Consider the following 25,896-nt stretch of genomic DNA (forward strand, 5'->3'; position numbering starts at 1 on the left):
TTTAGTTCATTAGGCATCCTTTCACACACACACACACAGTGTGTTTTCACTTCTGTGACAGCATTGCCCCTTTTCAAACGCAAAACAATCAACAATGCTCAGCATGCAAAGCACAAAACCCACCTCATTTTGCAACAGTCATTCTCCTACTACACAGCGGATAGTAGATATAAAATGGTGACACAGTGCAAAGATCACACTAAAATAAAGATATTACCTTTTGCCCTGGACGACCAGATTCTCCAGGTTCTCCCTGGCCAAAGAAAGCCAAAGATGAAAAGGACAGTCTTACAAGAATTTTCCAAAACCCTTATGCCTCTGGACACGCTCACAGAGATGGCCTAGCCTCCTTGATCACATATATTTCATTTGTTTTATTCTGTTACTCTACATCTCACTAGACACAGGAAATGCTTTCTTTTTTCTGTGAATATACCTAAAGCTCACATCCAAATCCACATTTCCATAAAAACCAATCAGAAAGGGAAGAGAAGGCCAGATCTCTTATTAAGCCTTTATCAGATTTCCAGCAGATACTTCCTGTTGTATTTGGAGGCTGATCATTGCAGGAGAATAGGAACAGTTATAACCATCAGTGGTGGTAAAAGAGAAGAGAAAGCAGAGGCTTATAAAAATAAAAACTGTAACTCCTGGGGAACACACTCTCGCAAGGTTAGCGTTACCTTAATTCCTGCAGCAGATGATCCAGGGTCACCCTAAAATAAAATCCATGAGAGATTATTCCACAAATTATGGGAACAGGAAACACACAAGTACACAGAGAGCCATTATCGACAGGGGCACTCAAGGGAACCCCATGACTAATGGGCTTAACTAGGCTCCCGAAGACTTTGTATCAATCTGTCAGCTGTTAAGATGTCAACAATTTCCAAGATAAACAATGTACTTTCTAAAAACATGGGTTTACTTTGAATGCAAAATACATAAGGACCATTATATTTTTGGAAATTTCAAATATATAAATAAGGGCCTTCCCCTTGATCTACTGCTAAAATTGTGTTCTAAAGCAATACATTATAATTTGGGGGATCTGGAATTTTGGTTTTCTCTCTGTTTCTGGAATTTATTAATGTCAATGGCTATCATTTAGTGGGAGTTCCCTGACCTTTCCAGTCTTCACAAAGTCAGGGTTCAACAGATGAAGTCAAGGGTTAATGACGCTGTGCTGGAAAAAGCCACGCAGCAGGTCAGCTGGTCTCCCCTGGAAGCATTGTCCCAGTTAGGACCGGCACGTTTTTTCCAGCTTTACACTTATTTCATTGTAACCCAGTCACCGGAAAGTTACAGGATGATGAATGGCTTGTGGGTGACAGGGACACATGGAAGATCTGAGAGAAAATGTTGAGATAAAATCTGGTTTTCTAAAAGGCACTGTATTCCATCCGGATTTCACAGAGGGTGTCTACATTTCGAGAGCAAATATGTTACAAATAAGCAGATAGGGATGAGTGGAAATGACCGTGGAGGATAGCTGAGAATGCGGCCTTTTCTGAAATGAGGCCAGTAAAGGGCCGGCATTTTCAAGCTCCTTCTAGTCCTCCGTCCCATGAACACAAAAGGAGAAAACTTAGTTTCTTGAAACTGTTATGAAAATGGAAATAGCCACAAGGGAGAAAGGCACATATTGGGATTTCCTCAGCTGTTCTAGCTGTGCAAGTGCTCAAGGAGCTCTGGGGTCTATTTCCTTGTTCTAGGGTTAGGAAGCTGCTCATCAATCTCCTTCAGAGACAGAGAGAGATAAGGCTCAGGCCTCTGCATGTTCACATGGAGCACTTGTCCCCTCTCTTATTCTTACCTCCTCTCACCTCCTCCTGTGGCTGGCACCTTCTCTTTCTTTGGATCTTGGCTAAAGTGGCTTTGCCACAAATAACCCTTCACCAACTAATCAACCAACCAACCAGCCAACCAACCAATATGTTTGATACACATATGGTGAATAAACAAATCTCAAAACAGAATATTTTAAGCGGATCAGAAGTCAAGAACCAAAATGAAAAAAAAACTTTAGGAAGGGAAAAAAGCATAGGAAGGAGATGGAAATAATAAATTAGCTTATTGAAGAAACTGATATATATACTAGAGGCCCGGTGCATGGAAATTCATGCACTGGAGGGGGGGTCCCTCAGCCCGGCCTGCCCCCTCTCACAGTCTGGGAGCCCTCAGGGGTGGGAGGTGACCTGGCCATCAGGGGAAGGTGATGCCCCATCACACCTCTGCTGTTGCCACTGCTGGAAGTGCAAGCCTTGGTCAGCCCTCGTTACCTGAGCCTCAAGCGGCCCTGGGCAGCTGGGCAGCCCCCATCTGAGGTTCCCTGTGCCTTGGGCCAGCCCTGGGGGGCTGAGGGGACTGGGGGACTCTGGAGGCAGGTGCGTGGCAAGGCCGAGGGGACTGGGCGCTGCCATCTTGTGGCTATGGGTGCTGCCATCTTTGAGGGCATGGCAGTCAATTAGCATATTCCCTCCTTATTGGCTGTGGGCACCACCATCTTTGTAGCCTGCTGCTCAGTCGTTTGGTTGTTCCTCACTAACCCCCCTGCCGGCCTGGTCACCCCACACAGCCTGTTCGATTGTGATGGTCAGTTGTGACGGTCACTTAGGCTTTTATATAGAGAGATATATGTGAGTTTCTTTGACATCTGTAATTAGTATTAGCCAAGGAAAAAATTAAACCATGATGAAACATAAAAAAAGACCCCAAATATTATAGAATGACAATGATTTTTCTTCCCAGTCATTAACAATCAATTGAGCTCTAATGGGAAGTGAAATAAATGTGGCTAATAACACTTATATGTATTTCTACTAAATCAAGTCTGAAAGCTATCAACACAAATGAATCAATTTTGCAAGATTTTGCACAAGACCTTTGTATTCATAAAAGCAACTTTGACTTGGCTAAGACCCCTCTTTCATCTCATTTAGACCTCACAAAACTCCCATGATTTAGGGCAGATATTACTATATTCATTTAATAGGTGAGGAAATTGAAGCAACTAGAGACTACGTGAATTTTGGGCTTCCTAAATTCTATTGTCATAAGAGAAGTATTGGTTTATTTTATTTTGACAATAGGATATAAAAGTTATAGTAAACTGTAAATAAAGTCACTTGTATTAACTGTAGGTTAAATACATTTTTCAGTGTTTTAACAGAAAGTGGCTAGATAATGTGCTAATGAGAAAAAAGACTAGATTTAGTTCTCAGAAAGTGGATGGAAAAACAAAAAAGAGTTCTCCAAAAGACTGATTTATTTGTGGGAATTGGAGCAGTTTCATTTGTTGGACAACTATGAGTGATATTTTAATTCTCTTAAAAAATTAAAACTGTGAAATCTCAAGGGATTTTTATATCTTTTAAGTGGCAAAGTAACTGCTGGAAGACATTCATAAGTTAAACATTTTAAAGGATAATGCCGTAAGTAGTGGGAAGAAAAGTCAGTGTTTATAATCCTCATTCCTCTAACAGTGAAAATGAATACAGGATTCAAGTAGGGGAAAATATCTGTGCATTAAGTATACTCTTAGCTTTATAAATTGGTTTGGAAACAGAAGTTTTCATGGGGTAAGTCATAAATGGGGAAAATACTTTTAGAAGATACTCGCGGTAAATGAATTTGACTTCAGTATTTTTCATTCAAGCACATAGAGTTATTTTTAGTTGTGATTATTTTCAAACACAAAATTCAGTATGTAATTATATGTATGTGTTAATAAAGTCTATGTGGGTATATAAAGTGAATGTGGCCATATTTCTGTCATTCATTTAATAAATATCTATTGAGCACCAATTATGTGCCAGCCATGTTCTAGATGCAGGGATGCTAGGAGCTGGGTGACAACAGTGAACAATGTAGTTGCAATCCCCGCATTCACTTACACATGTATATAAAAATATCACTGATTGAAAGCATCAAAGATACTTTCTTTTCATTTAAATAAAAAAAAATCTGGGATAGGAAGAGATTCTCAGGTTTGGAAAAGTCTGTGTCACTGTAAATACACAGAAGACATGATACACAAATGCACAGCACAGGAAAAAGTTCTCCCATTCAGTGAAAATAAGAAACAGCTGAAAGCAACAACAACAGAAATATTTTTTTAAAGATTATTCATTCAATAACTATTTGTTCTCTCCCAAGAACTTGGGCTGGTGCTAGAAATAGAACAATTTGGTATCATACAGTTTTTTCATTGTTTGTGTTTTCTTTTTCAGTGAGCTGAATGTCCAATTAAACAAAGAATTAAGTAAATTGTGATACAGGTTCTGAAAGGGATCATAAGGAGGGCTGTGGTAGCACACAGTAGGTAACCTCACCAATTCAGAGGAGACCGGAAGGCTGCCCCAGGGAAATGACATAAATTCAGGCTTCAGTGGCCTGAAGAATAGGATTAGGAGCTGGAGGTGGAGGTGGACAGAGCAAGAGTGTCCTACGCTATAGGAACCAGATGTGCCCGGTTAGAGAAGACTCTGCATTGATCGGGGGTGGGAGCACCCACGGGGATAGCCCTTTCTTTACCTGTGGTTTTAAGTAAAGAAGACAATGTGCTTGGTGGTTCCAAATAAGAGTGTGGCTTCTGCAGCGGCTCAAGGGATGTAAATCACAGACGCTATGTAGCCATACACCAAGAAGGTGGTGTGTTTACGGGAATGGAGATGGGGGAGCAAAGAGCATGAAGGTGGAGCTTCTGCACCCACAGATAAAATTGCAAATAAAAGAGTGGCGCCGCCAATCCATCCAGTGCGCCAAACGAACGCCTACTTTCAGGTGGAGGGAAGGAGAGAAGAAGCCCATTTCCACTTTTGTTGGTGGGATCAATACTCCAAAGAGCAGACAGAGCCCTCCCAGAGTAACCCCATACATGACTGAAACCAGTTTCTGGCAGGTCATTCTTAAACCTGGAGTGCACCACACTCGCTGGCCACGGGGACGCCCTGCCCAGTGGTTTTATACCTGCACAGCATTTCCAGATGACCAGTCTGGAAAGGCTTAGATTGCTTTCCCATCCAAAGGCACCAAGTTGGATCAAAAGGGGAAAAAAATCCTATTAAAGTGAATCAGTCCATGACGTAATTTTTACTACATCAATGGCAGAAACGAAGCGTTTTTTTGATTTTACATCTCAAACTTGGTATATGATGAATTAGTTTCACATACTAAACCCAAAGGCCATGAGAAGAGTGTTTCCAACATGCCGGAAACAAATTATGTGACAGAAGCAGGAAATGTTTAAAAAACACATCAAAAATTATATTCCAATTACAGCATTCTCGGGGATGAATGCTGCAGGTCAGATTACATATTATACGCTACAGATTCCTATTTACAATTCCCTGTTTAGACCCATTGCAAGTTTATAGAAATGATTTCCGTTTTAACTGAGGCATTTCTTGCACTTAATTTCAGTTGACTAATAAAACTTCTTGATAAAAAAGAAAAACAACCAATCTAGTTGATTTCAATTTCCATGTGGTAAGAAAGCTAACATTTATTGAGAGTTTACTATGTGTGAGTCAGTATGGTAAATGATTTGCATTAATATAAAAAGTACGAACAGTATTCCTTTGAGATGAACATGGTCTTGTAAAAGAAAAAAGTTCCTTTACTATTGGAAAATTACATTTTAAAAATGTGTGATTAAAGAAACAATTATTGGCCTATATTCCAAAAAATGAAGCTTTAAAAGTATATCTTCTGAAGCATAAAATTCTGTACATAAGTTCACATAGGCGTAGTTCAGACGTGGCATAATTTTTTTTTAACTTGAAGAAACTGCTCTCTGTTTAGAAGATTTCCTGTCTTTAAACTGAGGTGGCAACTATGGCCCAAGGGCCAGATCAGCTACCCACCTGTTCCTGTATAGCCCAGGAGCTAAGAATGGACTTTATATTTTATATAGCTTTAAAAAATCAACAATAACAGTTCACAATACATGAAAATTTCACCAATTAAGATTTCAGCATCCAAAGTTAAAAAGTATAGGGCACAGCCATACTCATTTGTGTATCTATTGTCTACGGGCGCTGGCACACTACAACGACAGAGCTGAGTTGTTGTGACAGAGGTCATCTGGCCCACGAAACCTAAATATTAATTTCCTGGCCCTTTATAAGAAAAGTTTGTTAATTTCTGCTTCTAAGCAAAACAAGCAAAGTCAAATATAACACAGGTTTACATATCTAGAGTTTGAAACTTTGACTTCGAGAATCATCGAGGTATATCATCGCTCTCATTAGTATTAAATATATTCATGTCCTATTTGATTTCAGCATGATACTTAAATTTGCCAGGTAAATAGAATGGGCCTACATCAGTGATTTGCAACTAGGGGTAATTTTGTCTTTAGGGAACATTTGGCAACGTCTTGAGATGGCCTTGGTTGTCACAACTCAAGGATGCTACTGGCATGCAGTGGGTAGAGCCAGGAATGATGCTAAATATCCAACAGTCCCCACAACAATGATCTGGTCTTGTCAGTTGTGCTGAGGCTGGGAAACCCCAACCTCCAAGAAGCTGAGAGTCTACCCTAATGGCTAGACTGCTCCATGAATACGAACATTCCTGCTACTTGGTGACATTAATTCATTCCTGCCACCGTGCCATAGTTATATTAATATTCATAAGAATGAGAAACGTAAAATTCTCTTTATTTTATGGGTATATTTTTATGAGTAACCATTACCCATCTGTATTGCAATAATTTCCAAAGTGGAATGTTCTTATTCTGAACTATAAGCCTAAATGAATAATTCAGTTCTTTTTTCAGTACTCAACCAATTTAGGTTGATTTAAATTAAAATATGACTGATATTCTATTCTCAGTTTCTTAAAAAAGATATTTTCCTTCATTCTTAACAGATAGCACAAGGGGAATAAAATATCTTCCTTATGTCAGAGATGTCTGTCAGTCTGAACTGAGGCAAAAGCTGCCATGATCGTTGGAGGGAAAAAGAGAGGGAGTAGGAAGATGAGCCACAAGACCACTATACTATGAACTGTTTAAAAAGCCAAAAATAACGACAAAAGGCTGACAAAATATCCGGATTGAGTACATTTCAAGTTGAGGCAAATCTTTGACTGCATTCGAGAGTCTAATCAAGTGACATTTACTCTCGAACTTTTAAATCTCACCCCAATCCTCTGATGTGTTCTCTCTTAACATTGCGACAAACAGAATCACTTTAGAAATGCTATTTGTATATATGCAGATAAAGGGAGTGTGCCCTTTACACATGAATAAGTGTTTTTATTCCTTGAAAGCCTGGAAACCTAGCTATGCATTTTCTGAAATTTGTGACATACCATTTTATGTTTAAAATATTTAAATTTATAGCTATGAGCTTGAAGAATAATCACCTTTTATATATTAAATATTTAAATGTTTTCTAAATTTGTAGAATTTTCTATTTTCTTATGAAACAAAGGTACTACCATTCACGTATCTTTTTCAAAATTTCCCATTTTCATATATACAGAATACTCTTTCTTGCTCATACACATACTCTTTTGTATTTGCCAACACTGTACCTTTTCGCCCGCATCACCTTTGGGACCACTCTCGCCGGCATCTCCCTAAGAGGGGGAAAAAAAGCGATACATGTAAGATTCATTGGTGACATTATACAAAGAGGATTTTCCATTATTTTAAGTTTTCTTTCAAAAGCACCATATATTAAAATCTGTTGCGAATGTTCTACTTGAGCAGCTGACTGATATCACTGGTCTAAATAGATGTTTTACAATGAACATGGCTGAGCAGTTTTAAATTACTCCATGATATTAATGAAAAGGAGCAATTTCTCTGACTTCCAGTAGCTTATCCTGGCACTTAAAGCTTCCTTCACTCGACCTCTTTCTCCTCTGCTCAAAGCTCCACTGTAACACAGACTTTCTCCTGACTGTTCCCGCAGTGTGCCACATGCCTCACCACCTCTGTGCCTATCCCGCCACCTGGAGCCCTGGCTCCCCCTTTTCCTTTGATCTGTCTGAATCCCACTCTTGTCTTGAATCCCACTCTTGTCTTGAAGCCCATCTCAAATCTCCAGGGCCTCAAAGTGCATGAGCCAGCCCTCAAGACCTGTGCCCTGAATATCAGACTTATCTCTACTTATATGTTTTGCATTTGTGAAGTAAACGTTTTTGATTTTGTTACAAAACTGCTTTTTTAAATCAAAAGTTGGGGAGTTTATGTTTCCTTGGTTATTTTTGAGATTTCCTATGCCTGTTCCCTCACTAACATCTCCTTTCTTTCCACAAAGCAATGCATTAGAAAAAAAAAAAAGTCAGCTGTTTATTACCCATGCTTTGCTTCCTTAAATTCTGAATTCTTTGTGTCTCGTAGCATGTTATGGTGGAAATATCATGGATTTGGAGCCAGAGAGACTAAGCCCCACTCCAAAACTGACTGGGCAAATGAAATTTTCTATGCATCGTATTTTTCATGTGTGACATGAGGGCAAGAATATTTTATGGGGTGGTAAGAAATAAACAATGTACTGTGTGTAAAGCAACTAGGACAGTCTCTGACACAAGCTGTTAGCAACAACAATGCATTATTGTTCTTACACTCCATAAGCCCTCTGTCTGTCTTCAGAAGAGGTCACTTTTTTTTCACTTAAAAATTTCCTTAAAATAAGAGAGAAACTATTGATGACTGTTTCCCTGAGAGAAGGAGGGGTGGCGAGGGAGGAAGACTTTTTTTTTCTTTTTCTCTAGCGTCTTTTCTTGTTTCATAAGCATGAAACTAACCTGCTCAGGCCTTTGTCTGGTGACGGATACCCCACTGCAGCCTGGGAGCCTGAGCTACTTTATCTGAGGAGCCGGGATGGTGCTGGCTCTGCCCCTTTTTCCTCCTGAGTGTCCACACAAAAGAGTCATCGGGTGACTAATTAACTTCAAGTTAATTACCATGAACTGGCTGGACGCCATGTAAATGTATTGATGATCTGTTATGAGGGACCTCAATAGGCAGCATACTTAAAAAATTGCTTGGAAATCCCTTTATTAAAAAACAAAAGCAAAGAAACTAACTTTCTCATTAGGAAAACAGGCTCAGAGCAGACAGACATGGGACAGAGGGTCTGAGTGTCCCCTCTGGTTTGCTCTCCTGCCATTTAAATAAGTGGCTTTTGTTCTTTTTGTTTTTCAACACCTAAATTAGAGTTACATTCAAACGCTTGCTGGATCTTTAGAGGTATTTCTTTGGGGAGGAGAGGCGATGATACTGATTTGTCAGAAAGATCAGATCACTTATGAAGAGCATTATGGAGTATCTGGAAGTTTCCTGGCAGACAGCTCACTTCTCAAACACTATAAAGAAGCATGAGAACCAGGAAAATTAGCTTTACAATATGCTCTGAGAGTCTAAAAATGATCAGGACATGCCCAAAGGTAGTAAGGAAGGACAGCAAAGAGAAATTTAACATATGGCACTCTTCTTCTTTTGTTTCTCTTTTTGGTTTTTATGGGAATTCTTTGTGGGGCAACTCTCAGTATATTCGCTCCGGTAAACATCTGTATCCCTTTAACTCAGTGACCTAAGAAGCAGCAGAGAGATGTGGATGCTCAGAAAATCACTGGAGTGGCATTAGTGAGCAGGGAGAAAAGAAATTTTGCAGGCCCAGGGATTCCTGAAAGTCATTTAAACTCCAGGCATAGAATGTTTAAACTTGCTCCTTTTCCCTCCATTTCTTTAAGCCCTTTAAAAATTTCTTTCTATACATAAGAATTACACAATTTTCTCCTTCCACTAATTAATTATGAAAAAACAGTGGTCATTATATCTATATCTATACATCTATATCTAAATCTATTCATCTGTCCATACTTTATACAGTTCTGCTTGGTACCTCTTTGGGGGAAGGGGAGGGGGTGGAAGATAAATGTGGGTAGAATAAACCTCACCTTTTCTCCTCGCTCTCCAGGTTCTCCCTGGAGGAGAATAAAAGAACAAAGACTGAGTGACATATTAAATTGTAAAACACCCAATTAAGCAATACCAAACAAAATCAGGTATCGAACATAGTTGATAAATCAAGTGACCCTTTTGGGGGGCAATATATAGTTGCTACATGAAAACAAATGGTAATATGAGTGTTCCGGGAGAATTGGGCATGGACATCAATATAAAATAAAATCTTAATTCTTTGCCTTTAGAGGACTAAAGAAAGATATTTAAGATTATCATCCTTAAACTGGGCTCTAAGGAGAACAGTGAGGTGGCAATTTAATGTCTTGGGCAGTTTTTTAGTCTAGGACTTTGTATTCTGCCTGAACTCAGAATCAGTAAAGTGAGTGAGCACATCTTTGCACGAAGTCTTTATTCAAAGCAGCCCCTGGTACGTGGGCTATTTCAGGGTTTCAGAGTCCCCCTGTAGTTCTGTCTTCTCCTATCATAACCATAAATACAGTCCTGAACTTGGACCCCTTCACAATGTCGTGAACTCTCTTTACCCTACCGGTAACCGGCATGTTCCAAGTCAGGTGTACTTTGGGAGGCACTGGCACCTTCAGGAAAAACACCAGGATTGCAGGATCAAAGTGAGTTTAGGTGAATGTCTTTACTCAGAATGATGACCCCGTCACTATGCGGACTAAAGTGAAAAACCGTGCTCTGCAGAGTATCTCATTTTCCCTTTACCCGGGAAGGGACACGGGATGGCGTGGGAGAGTTCTAAAGTAAATTATACACGTTATGAGAATATTCCCTTTACACAAAGTGTAAGTGCTGCCATGAGATCAACTGCTTTGAAAATGGTTTAAGGTGATTATTGTGTTTTTAAAAATTATAACCCACTCTAGAAGTCAGTTTGGAGTCAAGATTATTTTCATTCACTGGAAGTCAGCCTGACCCTTTGGCTTTCTGAATTTTCTGACTACCTTTCAGCGCTCACCATCCACCGAGGGTTGCTAGGCAACAGAAGAATAGCACTGAGAACAGGCCTTGAGCATTAACTCCTGCCATTTGGCTCTTTAGCAGGAACAAGAGAGGGAACAGACCAGGAGAATGGCCGCAGAGCCAGAAGAAATATCTTCTTTCCTCTTTTACAGGACAAAGGACAGGTCTACAGGTTTTAGGTCCATCCTAAGTGCCTGTCAATAGCAATGTGATCTGTAAAATCAGCTGACAGGCATCTGTGAGTACGGATAAACACCAGCACAGCTGACAGGATTAGACGTTAGTTTTGTACTTCAAGGGATGTTCACTCATCAAAGGATTTGGGATTTGTCTGCCTTTTTGGTTTAAACTAAACTGTCACCAATCTTTTTATATTTAACAGATTCATTTGTTCTTCAAGAAACAAAGAAAACTTGCAATCCAAAAAAAATAATCTTCATTACATTTTTTCCCTGTTTAGTAATTGACTACATCCATTTTTAAATTTTAAACATGCCACGTCTTTATTCTGCTCTTCATTTGATTAACTGGTTGTGTTGTGTAAGTGCTAGAGGCCGCCAAATCTTGAGGAAAAGCAACAGCGGCACTGGGAACAGCATCTTTAGTGAGTTGTGTAACTAGTATACAAATTTTAGGCAGTATGGACATGGCCTACGTTTGAATATGCTCATATTAAGTGTCAAATGACAACACTCATATTTAAAACATGGACTTTCTCATGTTGTGTCCTAGAATATAGGTTTTAGATGATTTTATCTTGCATTTGTAATGCTAACAAAAATCACAAGCATAATTTATTTATTAGTCACAAAGTTCTGTACTATAGCATATTATACTGTTGACAAAAAGCAATGATAACAAATAGGTAAAATCAGTGGAATATTAAAATAATTGTATTAGTTTACAATTTCATGAAAATTCATGTTTCAAATAACTTTACTTAAGTTTTATTTGTACTGACCTTTGGCCCTGGTATTCCGTTCTGTCCCACTGCTCCAGGCAACCCGGGCTCACCCTCAAAATAAAAAATTAGGTATTACTAAATAAAATAGACAAAAATCAGCACATTATATAAATCATTGGAAGATATGCTTATCTAACAATGCTCTAAGTGTAGATAGAAAGTAAGTGTCTACCAGTGTAAATACAAGTTAGTTTATTTGGTCCCCCAAAAAAGTGCTAAGCACCAAAGATAAAACTGGGCTATAATTTTTTTTGTTTAGTCTTTTCTCCATTAAGAAAGCAAAAGCAACTTATCAATGTGAAATGAGCATCTACCATGGTACTGGGTACATTGTAGGCAACAAATAAGTATTTGTTGCATGAGTAAAAGACATCTGAAAACATAAGACTTTTAAGTGATTGGTCAGTTCAGGAAAATATAGACTAAATCATTACACAATTAGACTTAATCAAATGAGCATTTCCAAATCTAAAGCGTGAAGAACAGACACATCTACTTAATTCATTTAGACACATCTGATACAAAAGTAAAAAGTGAAAATGGCTTTGTTTTCTCTTTCCAATTTCGCTGTAAAAATAATTCGAATAAAACATTCAGACGTATGGCTCTCGTCACATTGAATGATAGGAATTTGGGGAAAAGATGATGGCTATTATGCTAGAAAGCATTCCATTTCAGAAAGATGATGATGCATCCCAGTCTTTTTAGATGCTGAGCCAGCAAATGTTTACCAAGGAGGAGAAGTGCCTGGAAGGGCCCGAAGCAAAGGAGAGAGACTCTGGCTCCCAGGGCTTCCATGCGGCTCCAACTTACAGCAACTAGAATTTCATTTTCATTAAAAAACCTTTCCAAAGCCCTTGATTATGTGCTCTAATGACTGGACCACTTCCTTCTTCCACTGAGGGTTATAAAGTTGCTTCTTAGTTAATTAAAAAAAACAAACAAATTTCATTCTTAGATTAGTTTTAGTTTCACACCAAATTTAGTTGATTTTTAAGCATGTTTTGTAAGTCACCTGGGGGGCAGGGGTTGTGCCATTTTAATATTGGCGCTCCCAGCAAAAATACATATGAACATATACATATATGAAAATATGTACATTAATGATCATAATAGTAGTAACATTTAAGTGCCAGGAATGTTACATTCACTAACTCAATTATCACAAATTTCTATGAGGTAAGTACTATCTTTATCTCTACCTATCAGATGAACAAAGAAAAGCACAGAAAGGTTAAATAATTTTTTCAGATTTACACAACTACAGCCAAGGTTTGAACTCTCATGATCTGGCATAAGAGACTGTGCTCTTAACAATATGATGCACTGCTGAATGAGTGAATGCATCCACAGGTGGGGAGAGAGTAGATGATGAGTATTCTATCCCCATTATCAGTCAGTTTATACTTCTCATTTATAAATGCCCTTTCAGAATGTATAGAAACCTGAATTAAATATTACTTATAAAGGTGATTTTTGTACATCTATCAGATAAATTAAGCAATGTGAAGCTTATGGTATCTTTCTAGAAAAGAAAAAAATGTTTTACTATTACACTGAATTATTATAATTCTGAAAGTCTTAACTTCATGCAAGAAATTCTGCTTCCTATATCAAGTTGCACTATAATCATAACTCTTGCACTTTCCTTGCTAAAATGGAAAACTGCTATCTTGGAATAACGCTGGCCATTATAGGAAATTTTTGATAGACCATTTGTAAATCAAAAGGGTAAGAACCTGGAAATAGAATCCACTCCAAAAGAGGACTGTGCAACCAGAAAAAGAGCTATCCAGTCTACTTTCTTCAAAGACTACAACAGGATGTGCTAATGTCCAAACACATGGTTGAATGCAAACAATAGATGCTACCAGGGAACAATACAAACTTTATTTAGACTTTCAAAGAATAACCATGGTAGTAATAATAAATAATAATAATAATAATAATAATAATAATAATAAATAAATGGCCAAGCCCAGCATAAGTTGTGTAAATAGTATGCAAAATTTAGGCAGTACGAACATGGCCTATGTTTTAATATACTCATGATAAATGTCAAATGACAACAGTCATATTTGAAACTTGGACATTCTCATGTTATTTAAGTGTCCCAGAATATAGGTTTTAGACAATCATATCCTGCATTTATACTGCTAACAAGAATCACAAACATAATTTATTCATCAGTCACAAAGTTCTGTACTGTAGCTTATTGCTAGTATACTATTAAAGAAAAGCAATTATTTCCAGTGGGATATTTAAAAAATTATAGTAGTTTATAATTTCATAAAAACACATGTCTCAAATGATTCCACTTGGTTTTATTGTACTAACCTTTGGTCCTGGTATTCTGGACAAAATATATGCTGAGATTTTGAAGCAAGGAAGAGAAACATTGCTTAGGTATCTACATAACATCTACCTTAATATATGGACATTGAGGGACTAAAACTTGATCCTTTTTTCCTAGATTTTATACATTTTAAAAATAATATCTACACTAATAAAAGAGAAAAATGGTAATTGGCATACGATGATACCCTTTTCATTGGCTAATCAGGGCTATATGCAAATTAACTGCCAACTATGATTGGCAGTTAACTGCCAACTAAGATTGGCAGTTAACTGCAAACAAGATGGCGGTTAATTTGCATATGTAGGCACAATGCAGGGAGGCCAAAGGGAAAGCAGGAAGAAGCCCCCTGCCACTGACAGTGATCGGAAACCCAGCAGGGAGCTAAGAGCTGGGGGGCAGGGCAAAGGCGGCCCTGGGGCCACCTTTGCCCTGCCCCCCAGCCATGATCGGAGAATCAGGTGCCTTTGCCGCCCTGGCCAGTGATAGCAGGAAGTAGGGGTGGAGCCAGCGATGGGAGTTGGACAAGGTCAAAGCTGGCAGTCCCGGGAGCTAGGGGTCCCTTGCCTGGGCCTAAAGCGGAGCCCATGATCACGGGGCCGCTGCAGCTGCGGGTCCCCGCTGCCCGGGCCGGACGCCTAGGCCAGAGGCATCAGGCCTGGGCCGGGGGCTGAGCTGGGGATTGGGGGGATATGATGGTCCCCTTGCCCAGGCCTGAAGCCTGGGTCAGAGGCGTCAGGCTTGGGCGGGGGGTGGAGCAAGCGATCAGAGGGAGATGGGGGTCCCCTGCCCAGGCATGATTCCTGGGCCAGAGGCCTCAGGCCTGGGCGGGGGCCAGAGCCAGTGATCGGGGGGAGATGGGGGTTCCCTGTCCAAGCCTGACACCTCTGGCGGAGGCGTCAGGCCTGGGCAAGGGGCCGATCCTGCAATTGGAGGGTGATGGGGGTCAACGCCTGAGGGCTCCCAGTATGTGAGAGGGGGCAGGCTGGGCTGAGGGACACTCCCCCCCCACACACACCCAGTGCACGAATTTCGTGCACCAGGCCCCTAGTTTTAACATAAAAGGAAACAAATAAAAACTGCACCCATGATCCCATCACCCTATAATAATTGTTTTCGTTTTGTCCTGTTTCCTTCTAGTCTTTTTTTTTTTTTTATGTATGCTTACATATTTTTAAGCAATTGTCAGCTGATTACATAGTCTGACCTGTTTTTTATTATTATTTTACTAGAGGCCCGGTTCATGAAATCTGTTTGTGCAAACACTGTAAATGCATGTTTAAAAATGTAATATTTTATACAAGATACACTGGAGAACAAAGGGAACTCAAGGTTTTTCCACTTCTGCAGTCCAGCTGCCTACAGTTCCTCCACTGGGGCTCCCGTGGTGCCCCACATATTGAACAGGGTGACTGTATGATATAGATTGTGATCCGGGATTTTTTTTTTTCTGTACAAATTTGTTTTTTAAAAAAGCAGCTCATTGAATTACCTTGCAATGGTGTGTTTGATTCTTTTTTTAAACTGTTCTCCGCATTGTGCAATTTTAAAATAAGTAACTTAAGCTTATATAAATCTTGAATGGTATACTCAAAAATAAAGGGTAGGGTCCCTAGGTCTGGCCAGCAATCAGGGCCAATTGGGGCCTTCCAGCTGCTGGCCAGAGCCTCCCTTCCCCAGCTGCCAACTGCTGGCCGGGGCCGTCCTTCATCCCACGCCACGCCCTGGTGGTCAGCACACATCATAGCGAGCAATCAAACTCCCAATCTCCCAATTGAACTACTGAGGAGACAATTTGCATATTAGGCTTTTATATGTATAGAATATAGATATCACACATTTGTTTTCACACACTATTCATGATTGTCTTGTGAATAGTTGAATTATCATTTACCAAAGTTAGGTTTGAACCTGTTTAATCTGTCCCAAATTGTTGAATACTTAGGTAATTGCCATTTTTTTTTGCTATCCTATATAATAGAGAGGTAATATGCAAATTGATCCTCACACCCTCACACAAGATGGCTGTCCCCATGTGGGCACAGGATGGCTGGCAGGGGAGAGCAGTTGTGGGCAATCAGGCCGGCAAGGGAGGGCAGTTTGGGGCAATCGGGCCAGCAGGGGAGCAGTTAGGCATCGATCAGGCTGGCAGTGGAGTGGTTAGGGAGTGATTAGACTGATAGGCAGAAGCTGTTAGGGGCAATCGGGCAGGCAGGCGAGTGGTTGGGAGCCAGCAGTCCCGGATTGTGAGAGGGATGTCTGACTGCTGATAGGGATCAGGCCTAAACCGGCAGTCGGACATCCCCTGAGAGGTCCCAGATTGGAGAGGGTGCAGGCTGGGCTGAGGGACCCCTTCACCAGTGCACAAATTTCATGCACCAGGCCTCTAGTTAAACATAAACTAAAAAAAACACCTCTGCAAATATTTCTTAATTGCTTTCCAAAAAGGTTCTGAGTTTTATCTGCATGTATAGGCACCCACTCTGTTACTTTTCCACAATTTCATCAGCACTGGATATCACAATTTTAATAATTTTTGGCTATTTTAATAAGCACAGAAGATTTACTGTTGCTCAGTTTTGCATTTATCACTTGTAAGGTTAAATATTTTCCATGTGTTTATAATTTAAATTCATATCTCATAAAATTTTAAAGCTAAAATTTGAATAAGCTTTTCCTAAGTGAATCAAAAGAAAATGAAATGAAGAAGGAAAAAAATGACTCATAGAACTTCACCTTTTAAATAAATTATATCAAGAAAAATATATGCAAACTTAGATTAGGAGGTTTTGGAGCATTCTGTTGTTATCCAAAATTAGTTTCTTGGGTTGTGAGAAAGAAATGTTAAAGATAAAATGCTGTACAACTCTGTGTACCAAGGTCAGGTTATGGGGTACTGAAAGGCATTAATTCAGTGATGGCGAACCTTTTGAGCTCGGCATGTCAGCATTTTGAAAAATCCTATCTTAACTCTGGTGCCGTGTCACATATAGAAATGTTTTGATATTTTCAATCATAGTAAAACAAAGACTTATATTTTTGATATTTATTTTATATATTTAAATGCCATTTAACAAAGAAAAATCAACCAAAAAAATGAGTTCGTGTGTCACCTCTGACATGCGTGTCATAGGTTCGCCATCAGTGCATTAATTCATTCAACTAACACTGAATTTAGTGAAAATTTATTTTATACACTACTCTGGGCTTTTTTATGGTTTATAAAGATGAAATAGACATGGCAAATGTCTGTGTCTAAAGAGCTTATTTTTGAGTGAGAAAATATATATACAAAAATAGCTTGGGGCATCTAATTGAAGTAATAGATTGTTTTTTAAAATGTATTTTATTGATGTTTTAGAAAGGGAGGAAGGAAGAAGAATAGAGAGATAAAAAATATCAATACATCGGCTGCTTCCTGCATGACCCCCACCGGGGATCGAGCCTGCAACCCTGGCATGTGCCCTGATTGGGAATTGAACTGGTGGCCCCATGGTTCCTGGGTTGATGCTCAACCACTGAGCTATACTGGTCAGGCGATAGACTATTTTTTTAAGCAAAGTTTTCTTATACTTCATGAAATAAAGAGGCACAATAAATATAAATCAAAGGTATGTCTTAATGAAGAATGAACCATATGTTATATATGGTGTTCATATTTTCTGATATGAGTACAAAATATAATTATCATGAAGCTTCTTCAAATAAAGTTATAATAATATTCTATTGTTATATAATGTAGTAAAAATGTACACATTCAGAGAAATATATCAGAAAAGACAGACCAAAGAAAAGGGAATTAGGTTTTGTGTGTATAGAGAGACAGTATCATTTGTTGGTACTATCAAGTTTTTTTCTGAATGCATTTCACATTCACACATTCTGAAGGACAATCCAAAGACAGAATAAAGAGAAACAGCAGCTAACATCTTAACTACAGGTAGATTGATGTGGTTTTCTCTAATATACTTTAAATTCTAAGGCTATTCCCAAAGGATAATTCACATATTCAAGCTAAAAATAAGTTGGGCTGACTTTTAAGAAAGATGGCTTTCTTTTCTTTTTTCTTTTTTTTTTACACCACTCTTTAGAACTCTAATGTAAAACATAATTCAGGGCTTTTACAATTATTTCAGGTACAACTTGAAAAAAATATTTTAAGACAGAAAGGAATGCAGTTTTCTCATGTAATTGAGTGCTAAAGGGAGATAGGTTATTTAGCAGCAATATCGCTCACCATTACTCAATCATAATTGTTTTTCACTCTGGCAATGAGAATGAGTCATAGCTTAACATTTTTAGCATAATATAATTTTGCATTCACTTGTCAAAAACAGATTTGCTTCTGTTATGTACTAGTACTGAATTTTCTTAAAGAACTCATCCAAACAGAAGAGAAAAATAACTATAAGGAAAATGGACCAGAATGTGGTGTCAGTCTTAAGATTGTTGGAATTGGTAGTGTTGGTGCATATGTGCAATAAAATAAAGATGAAAAGTGGGGAGCGAGGCCATGGATACCTCTCTAAACACTGGCTGTATGGGACCTTTCTTCCTGGAGGTGACAGAATGCTGAAGGATCTCAGTAGCTTGCGTAGTGAACAGGACTGGCCTTGAGTCATTCTTCCTCTATGGGCAGTCACGGTGGAGAGTAGCTGTCCCCTTTTTAGGCTTCAGGGCCTCAACGGTTTTGGCAGCAATTGGATAAACATCACTTGGTAGAGGAGGATTCTTTGAAGGTGAGGCACCCAACCCAGACTTCAGATGTAACTATTTGGGGAAGAGGTAGGAAAACGGGGTTCCTGCTCTCCATTCATATGTGTTCTCTCTCTCTAATTTAGTTTTTCATTCTAGTCTCCTAATGGCAAAAGAAGTATGAACATGAAACTTGAGTGAAGGTAGAAGGTACAAAATAACCAATATATTTTACCTTAACATTTATAGAAATGTAGCATGACACAACAATCTATGTATATAAAAGCCTAATATGCAAAGTGTCCCCTTGTGAATTCAACTGGAAGACCGGGAGTTCGATTGCTCACAATGATGTGCACTGACCACCAGGGGGTGGTGCAGAATGAAGGAAGGACCCAGCCAGCAGCTGGAAAGCCCAGATGGGCCCAATTGCCGGCGAGCCCTAGGGACCTTACCCATGCACGAATTTCATGCACAGGGCCTCTCGTACAAAATAAGAATCTTAGCTCCAACCTTCAAGTGTTATCAGTGCTCTAGAAGAATCCTTATTCTTTTGGTACCTGTGCACACTTGTGTGAACTCCCAGGGATACCCACCCCCAGCTTAAGATGTTTGACGTAAGGAAGATCCAATTGACACTGATAATATATAGTTTCGCTCCACTATCTTTTTAGTAAGTTTGTGAGGGGTGGTCTGCTGAATTATTCATCCTTGGAAACAGTTCTTTTATGTATGTTATCTACACCCATTTTACATCTAAAACACAGCCCACTTGTATATTGGAGATATATAAACGTCCCCTTATTACAGGGGTGGCCCCAGAATCTCCACCACTGCCAGCACTCCCTCTGCCCATTGCCTCACTTTATTTTCTCTATTGCACCAATTACCACCTAAGCTATAATTAAAAAAAGAAAAGTTTCATCTCCCTTACTATGAATGCCAGATTTGGGAAATAAAAATACAAAATACCCAGTTAAATTTGAATTTTAGATAAACAACAAATACTTTTTTAGTTCAATATATCCCAAGCAATAAAAGGGATATAGTCATATCAAAAACTATGGGTTGTTTACCTGAAGTTCAAGTTTAATTGGGTATTTTATTTGCCATCCCCATCCCCTCACCACTACTAGAATAGAAATTTTGTCTATTTTGTTCACTAGAAACTGTTCCTGACACATAATAATTGTCCAGAACATACATATTGGAGGAAAGAGTAAATACAGGAGATGCAAACACATTAAACCTACATATAGATGTGAAGCGCTTATAACCCTTTCAATACTGGGAAAGCGGAAAAGCCCTATAACCATGGTGACAACAGTCGGTTGTCTCAGCTACAGCAGGACCCAGGGCAAAGATGGGAGAGACCTTAACCCAGCAGTGACACCTCCAATCATGCAGGTCCCTCTGGGAGATTAGGATTGAAGAGCAGAGAAAGCGCAAGGAGTAAGAGGGAAGGGTGGGAGTGAGTGTGGAGAGGAGTCCCGTTAAGGACTGGATGCCAAGAATGAGCTTCTCAAGAAAGCCTCTGAGCCCCCCCAGGGGAAGCGTGCCTGCCCAGGACTAAAGGATCCAACAATTCTGCCTGCAGGTACAGAGACTGGGCCGCCATAAATATGTTCATATGCTCAGTTATCTCCCCTCTTCCATCTGCTCCGCCCCTCACCCCATGTGCCTCAGGGGAAGGGTGAGCAGTAGCCGGGGCAGTATTGGTTTTATAAATTAACAGGTCATCTAACGTTTCCAAAACACGCTTTCAGAACTCACCCAAGTACCATCATTTACCTCAGGAACTCACGCTAACATCTGCTTTTCCCTAAGCAGAAACATACACGAAATAGCGAGTATGTTAGGTGAACCAAGCCTCATTCTTAACAGATGAAGAAACATTCAGAGAAGGGAAGGAACTTCTCCAGAGGCAACTCGTTGCAAAGAGGAAGATGTGAGGTTAGAAGCTGGGTCTTTGAATTCTCATCTTGTGTTCCTTTTATTTGAGCAACTTGTGTCCAAAAACCCATTCATTTTTTATGCTTCTTTTCTCTTTCATTTCAGTATAAACTAGGAGAGTGGCTTCAGGAAGCCTCCAGTCTAGTCCTATGTTCTCCACTTATGGTCCTGGGACATAGAGCAAATGGCTTGAGCTTCTATGGAGCTTGTTTTTTCTTCTATGCAGTGTGCGGGGTAAATTAAATGCGTCCTCTCTCCCGGCTCTAAAGAATTAAGACTTAGTTTCACTATTATTATTATTTGTTATTGTTGGCCTAAAGATGTCACTGGTGGCTTCTTATTCCTCAGACATCTGATTAAACTTGGCTCAAGTCCCGGTTTCACAGGCTGCGGAAGTCCAAGACCACCTCTCCGGGCCCGCATCTGCATGTGTCACCTCTGTTTTGCCCCAGACCAATTCCGACATGTCAGTCAATCAGTTGCCTGAAGAACCCCACTCTCCCCAGACCTTTTGCAAGCTCAGGACCGAATACCTGGTGTTCTCAGGAAGCTGTCACATCACAGAGCATGCAGACATTCTTCATCTTCCTGCCTTCTCCTTTCTCCCCCTCCCATGTCAACTCCCTCCCTCCCTCCCTCCCTCCCTCCCTCCCTCCCTTGACAGTTCTGGGAATTCAGCTTCACTCTCTCTTATGTGGAGCAATTCAGCAATTTTGCAAAAGCTTCTACTTGCATATCCAATCCCTTCTTCTTTTTCTGTTTCTTTCCTGGAGGCGGAGGGAGCTTTGTAACATGGCAAAAGGAAAATCAGAAGAGCCCTAGCCTGGGCCATTAGGGTTGGTTATGCGTCAGAGCTCTGCCTTCCTTCAGAGGACTTTGTTTTGTTCCTCTAATCAGCAAACTCCAGCCCTAAAATTAGAGTCTCTTAGTCCGCATTGGAAATATGAATATTAATGAGTAGGAAAGTAGACAGGTCTAGCAGCCAGGAACTTAATAAAAATATTCTATTTCAGATAATATACTGAAATGGGTCTTAAACTGATTACAGTAATAACTAAATTAAACCTCGTAATCAAGCCTTCATTATGCTTTTTTTTTTTTAAGTACCACTGTCTAAAAATGTAAAATAACAAAACATGATAGTTATAGCAATAACATTACAGTATGGACTATTTCAGAAATAAGTCTGCTGGGCAGCTCTTTTTCTTTTAGTTTTCTGTATTGTTCCTGTAGATGGAAATATACCAAATATAATTTGAACAAAGAAATTCAAATGGAAAGCGACAGTAAGAATTTAGGGGTCACAGAAAGTAGTTAGGTTGAGCTTATTTGGGTGAAATTTAACACAAATGAGAATTACCTACCTTGAGCACATCCCTAAAATTTAAAGGTCTGGGTAGCCTCGCTTCTCGGCCTTTTGGCTAAGATCAAGTGTAAAGGTCTGGGTAGGAGTCCATGGCTGCCCCACCCACCCCACAATGCGAATGTCCTCCCTCTTCCCAGCCCCAGTTCTCCAGTTCCCCAGGAAGAGGCGTGGGGGCTGTGTGTGAGCACATCCTGGGAGCTCTGCCCGCAGACCCCACTGATAGCTGCTGCAAGGCCACCCACAGGCTGCGGAGCACACACCCTGGCTGAGCGGTCCACCCTTGGGAATACGGACGGGCTGGGGGACAAGGCCACTACAGGTACTGGAAGCAGAATCAGGACAACTGATGGAGGAATTCTTGCGCCCCCTGTAATCTAGAAGTGGGGACACTAGGCTGTGAGCAGGCATGTCCCCTTGGCCTCATGGGCCCCACACGCCACGGGGAGGGTCACACTATCAGAGGGACAAGGGGGGCTGGACGAGGAGCACCGCGTGCTGGGCTCTAAGGGAAACGCCATCCAGTACTTCCTGCTTAGCTTAAGAAAGGTGCAAAAGTGGGCGCACACCGGCCAGGGTATGACGCCAGAGGCCAGTCTTTTCTGCATGCAGGAAAAAATTGTTCTCCGTGTGTATTGTCATGGGGAAAAAAAGGCGAAGAACAAAGAGATGTTTTAGAAAGACAAAATGTCAAAACGGAGGAAGGGGCATTGTGAAGTGGGAGAGTTTGCTAGGCCCGGGTTAAACCACACACAACACAGTGGTCAGCTCCCCGGCCACACAGATCTCTTCTAAATTAGACAACTCAAGTTTCTTGCAACTTTCCATGGGACTGGGGCTGCCAGGAAAGAAACTGCAGCGGGAGCAGCTAATCACTGTCTCCAGTTCACAGAGAAAAATAGCCTAGACTTATGCAATGATACATTGGAATAAACAGTTATAGTTATTAATTTCTATACTTTTTATTACACTTTGAGGTAAATGTTATAATCCTCATTTGACAAATAGAGAAACTAAGGCTCAGAGAAGGTAAGTGACTTGTCCCAAGTCAAACAAATAGTGACGAGCGAGTGGGGGCAGAATTTAAAATCCTCACTCTTTTACTTTCAATTAATTTATTTATTGTCTAAAGTTTTACATATGTCTCCTTTTTCCCCCACTTGAGCTCCCTTCCGTGTGTCCCCCCCACCCCTGCCCCAGCCATTCCCATCCCGGGCAAGCCCCCACCGCCCCGGTGTCTGTGTCCATTGGTTATGCTAATATGCATGCATAAAATCCTCACTCTTAAGTCTGGGGCAGACCTGGCTCTGAAGCTGAGCTTTACCCCAAATATCTGACGATCTAGGACAGTGGTCGGCAAACTCATTAGTCAACAGAGCCAAATATCAACAGTACTTCTTCAAAACAGACTCGCCCAGGCCGAAAACCGACTTCTGCGCATGGGCCACGAAGTTTCAATCGCACTGTACGCGCGCCCGCACTGGGTATTTTGTGGAAGAGCCACACTCAAGGGGCCAGAGAGCCACATGTGGCTTGCGAGCCGCAGTTTGCCGACCACAGATCTAGGACAAAGCACTGGTTCTTCCTGTGCTTCCCTCAGTTTCCTCATTAAAGGAATAGACATAATACTGCACCCATCTCCTAGGACAGCTGTGAGGAGTGAGCGAGTATGCATACAACATTTAGGACAGTGCCTGACGTTAGTAAGTGCTGAATAAATGTTAGTAATGATTACTACTGCACTCTTTAATCTCGGCACTGGGCAAGGAAGACAGAGAAGAGAATCCTGAGAGAGCGGCAATTCCTCGTACATTAGCCCCACTGATGCTGTTTCACAATTGGGGAATGGTTACTGTCCCCTTGGCAACATGGTATCAAATGGAGGGAACTGGGTATATGTTAATGTGCTATGATTGGCATAATAAGTTATTTCATGACAGCTTGATTTTTAATACAAATTCCACAAATCAAGCGTATCACTTAGAGGTCAGATCTAATGACACAAGAACAGGCCTGGCCAGTTGCGCAGTGGTTAGAGAGTCAGCCCGCTAACTGAAGGGTTGCAGGTTCAGTTCCGGCCAAGGGTACATATATCTAGGTTGCAGGCTCGATCCCCGGCCCTGGTAGGGGCACATGCAGGAGGCAACCAATGGATCTCACATTGATGTTTCTCTCTCTCCCTCCCCTTCCCTTCATCTCTCTCTAAAAATCAATGGAAAAAACATCTTTGGGTGAGGATTAACAAAAAAAGAACAACAAACTCTGTGGCCTATATTGACTTAATATTTTAGTGGTCAGAAACTCGGTTGAAATGCAATCTCTGATGAATATAAAAATTCTACAGTGGCTGCTGACTCAGTGTTTTAAAAACAGAATTCTAAGACCAAGGTTGTCTGTATTTTCATTTGTAAGTACTGAAGCCTAGTGATAGGTTCTCTCCCCACTGCCAAGTGCTGTTCATCTTTTCAGTTTCCCCTACAACCACCTCTTCCGGTCTTTCCTTGACCCTTTGCTCCAGGCCAGGCTGGCCTGTGCTTCTCCACCGTGGAATTAAACAGCACTGCAACTTAACACGTTTTAGTAAGAATGCTCATTTAGCCCTACCTGGTTTGGCTCAGTGGATAGAGCGTCGGCCTACAGACTGAAGGGTCCCAGGTTCGATTCCATCAAAGGGCATGTACCTTGGTTGTGGGCACATTCCCAGTAGGGGTGTGCAGGAGGCAGCTGATTGATGTTTCTCTCTCATTGATGTTTCTCTCTATCCCTCTCCCTTCCTCTCTGTAAAAAATAACATATAAAAATAAAAAAAAATTATCTATAAAAATAAATGCTTATTTAATGTCCATCGCCCCGACGAGGCTGGAAATTCCATGAGGGCAGAGAGAGCTTTAATGCCAGTGCTCAGATGGTGCCCGTGTTTAGCAGTTAGGGCCGAACAGATGGTTGAATTGAAGAAGCCAATAAGTGAATCAATGGACACAGCACATGTCAGGGAGTTGTTTTTTTTAAAGTTGTAAAATTATGTATGCAATTTAGTCAGATCTAGTAAATCGGTATTTTTGCAATCCCCTCTACAATAGATAGTGTATTTTACAATGAAAAACAAGTGGCGTTGATAATGTCATAATACCTTCAGACACATTTGCTTGGTTGTTTCTTTGTTTTGCAGCAGCCTGTGAGCAGCTTCCCTTCCTCTCGTACCCCTCACCCCACCTATCCCATTCCCTCCACTTTCTAGTTTCCCCTCTCCCAACATTTTCATTTAGCAGAATGATGACTGGTGTCAAGTTTGACAGTAACATGCCTAGATAGAGTGAGGGGAAAGTGGTTTTAAGAGTATCTTACTATCATTGTTTTATTTCGAGCCAGCATGAAATTACCCCTTTCAACTATATTCCTCTCTAAAGGAACTTTAAGTTACTTACATAAAGAATAGAAATACTGTTTGCCCCACTTAAGTAAAATTGAGTAAAAATTATCTTGAAGAGTAAATTTGCATTATAAAAATGCCTCAGAATGTGTGAATCACACTCAGGAATGATGTGATTTGAGGATATAAAATATCGTGTAATAGATGATAATGATGTTTCTTTAAGAAGAATCCATTCTATTATTATATCTAGTTATGAGAGGAAAAACACACACGTATT

General features: G+C 40.3%; 1 long non-coding RNA gene across 1 annotated transcript in view; it reads right to left on the minus strand.

Annotated features, from left to right (window-relative positions):
* Nucleotides 1-216: 216 nt before the first annotated feature.
* Nucleotides 217-25,896, minus strand: part of LOC132214706 (uncharacterized) — a 30,952-nt gene continuing 5,272 nt past the window's right edge. The window contains exons 2-6 of the long non-coding RNA XR_009448333.1: nt 11,877-11,930; nt 9,922-9,948; nt 7,546-7,590; nt 684-716; nt 217-253 (exon numbers count right to left, since the gene is read on the minus strand). This is a non-coding gene — a long non-coding RNA (uncharacterized LOC132214706). The remainder of the gene's footprint in view (nt 254-683; nt 717-7,545; nt 7,591-9,921; nt 9,949-11,876; nt 11,931-25,896) is intronic.

Source organism: Myotis daubentonii, chromosome 1 (genome assembly GCF_963259705.1).
Source record: "Myotis daubentonii chromosome 1, mMyoDau2.1, whole genome shotgun sequence".
Taxonomy (NCBI): domain Eukaryota; kingdom Metazoa; phylum Chordata; class Mammalia; order Chiroptera; family Vespertilionidae; genus Myotis; species Myotis daubentonii.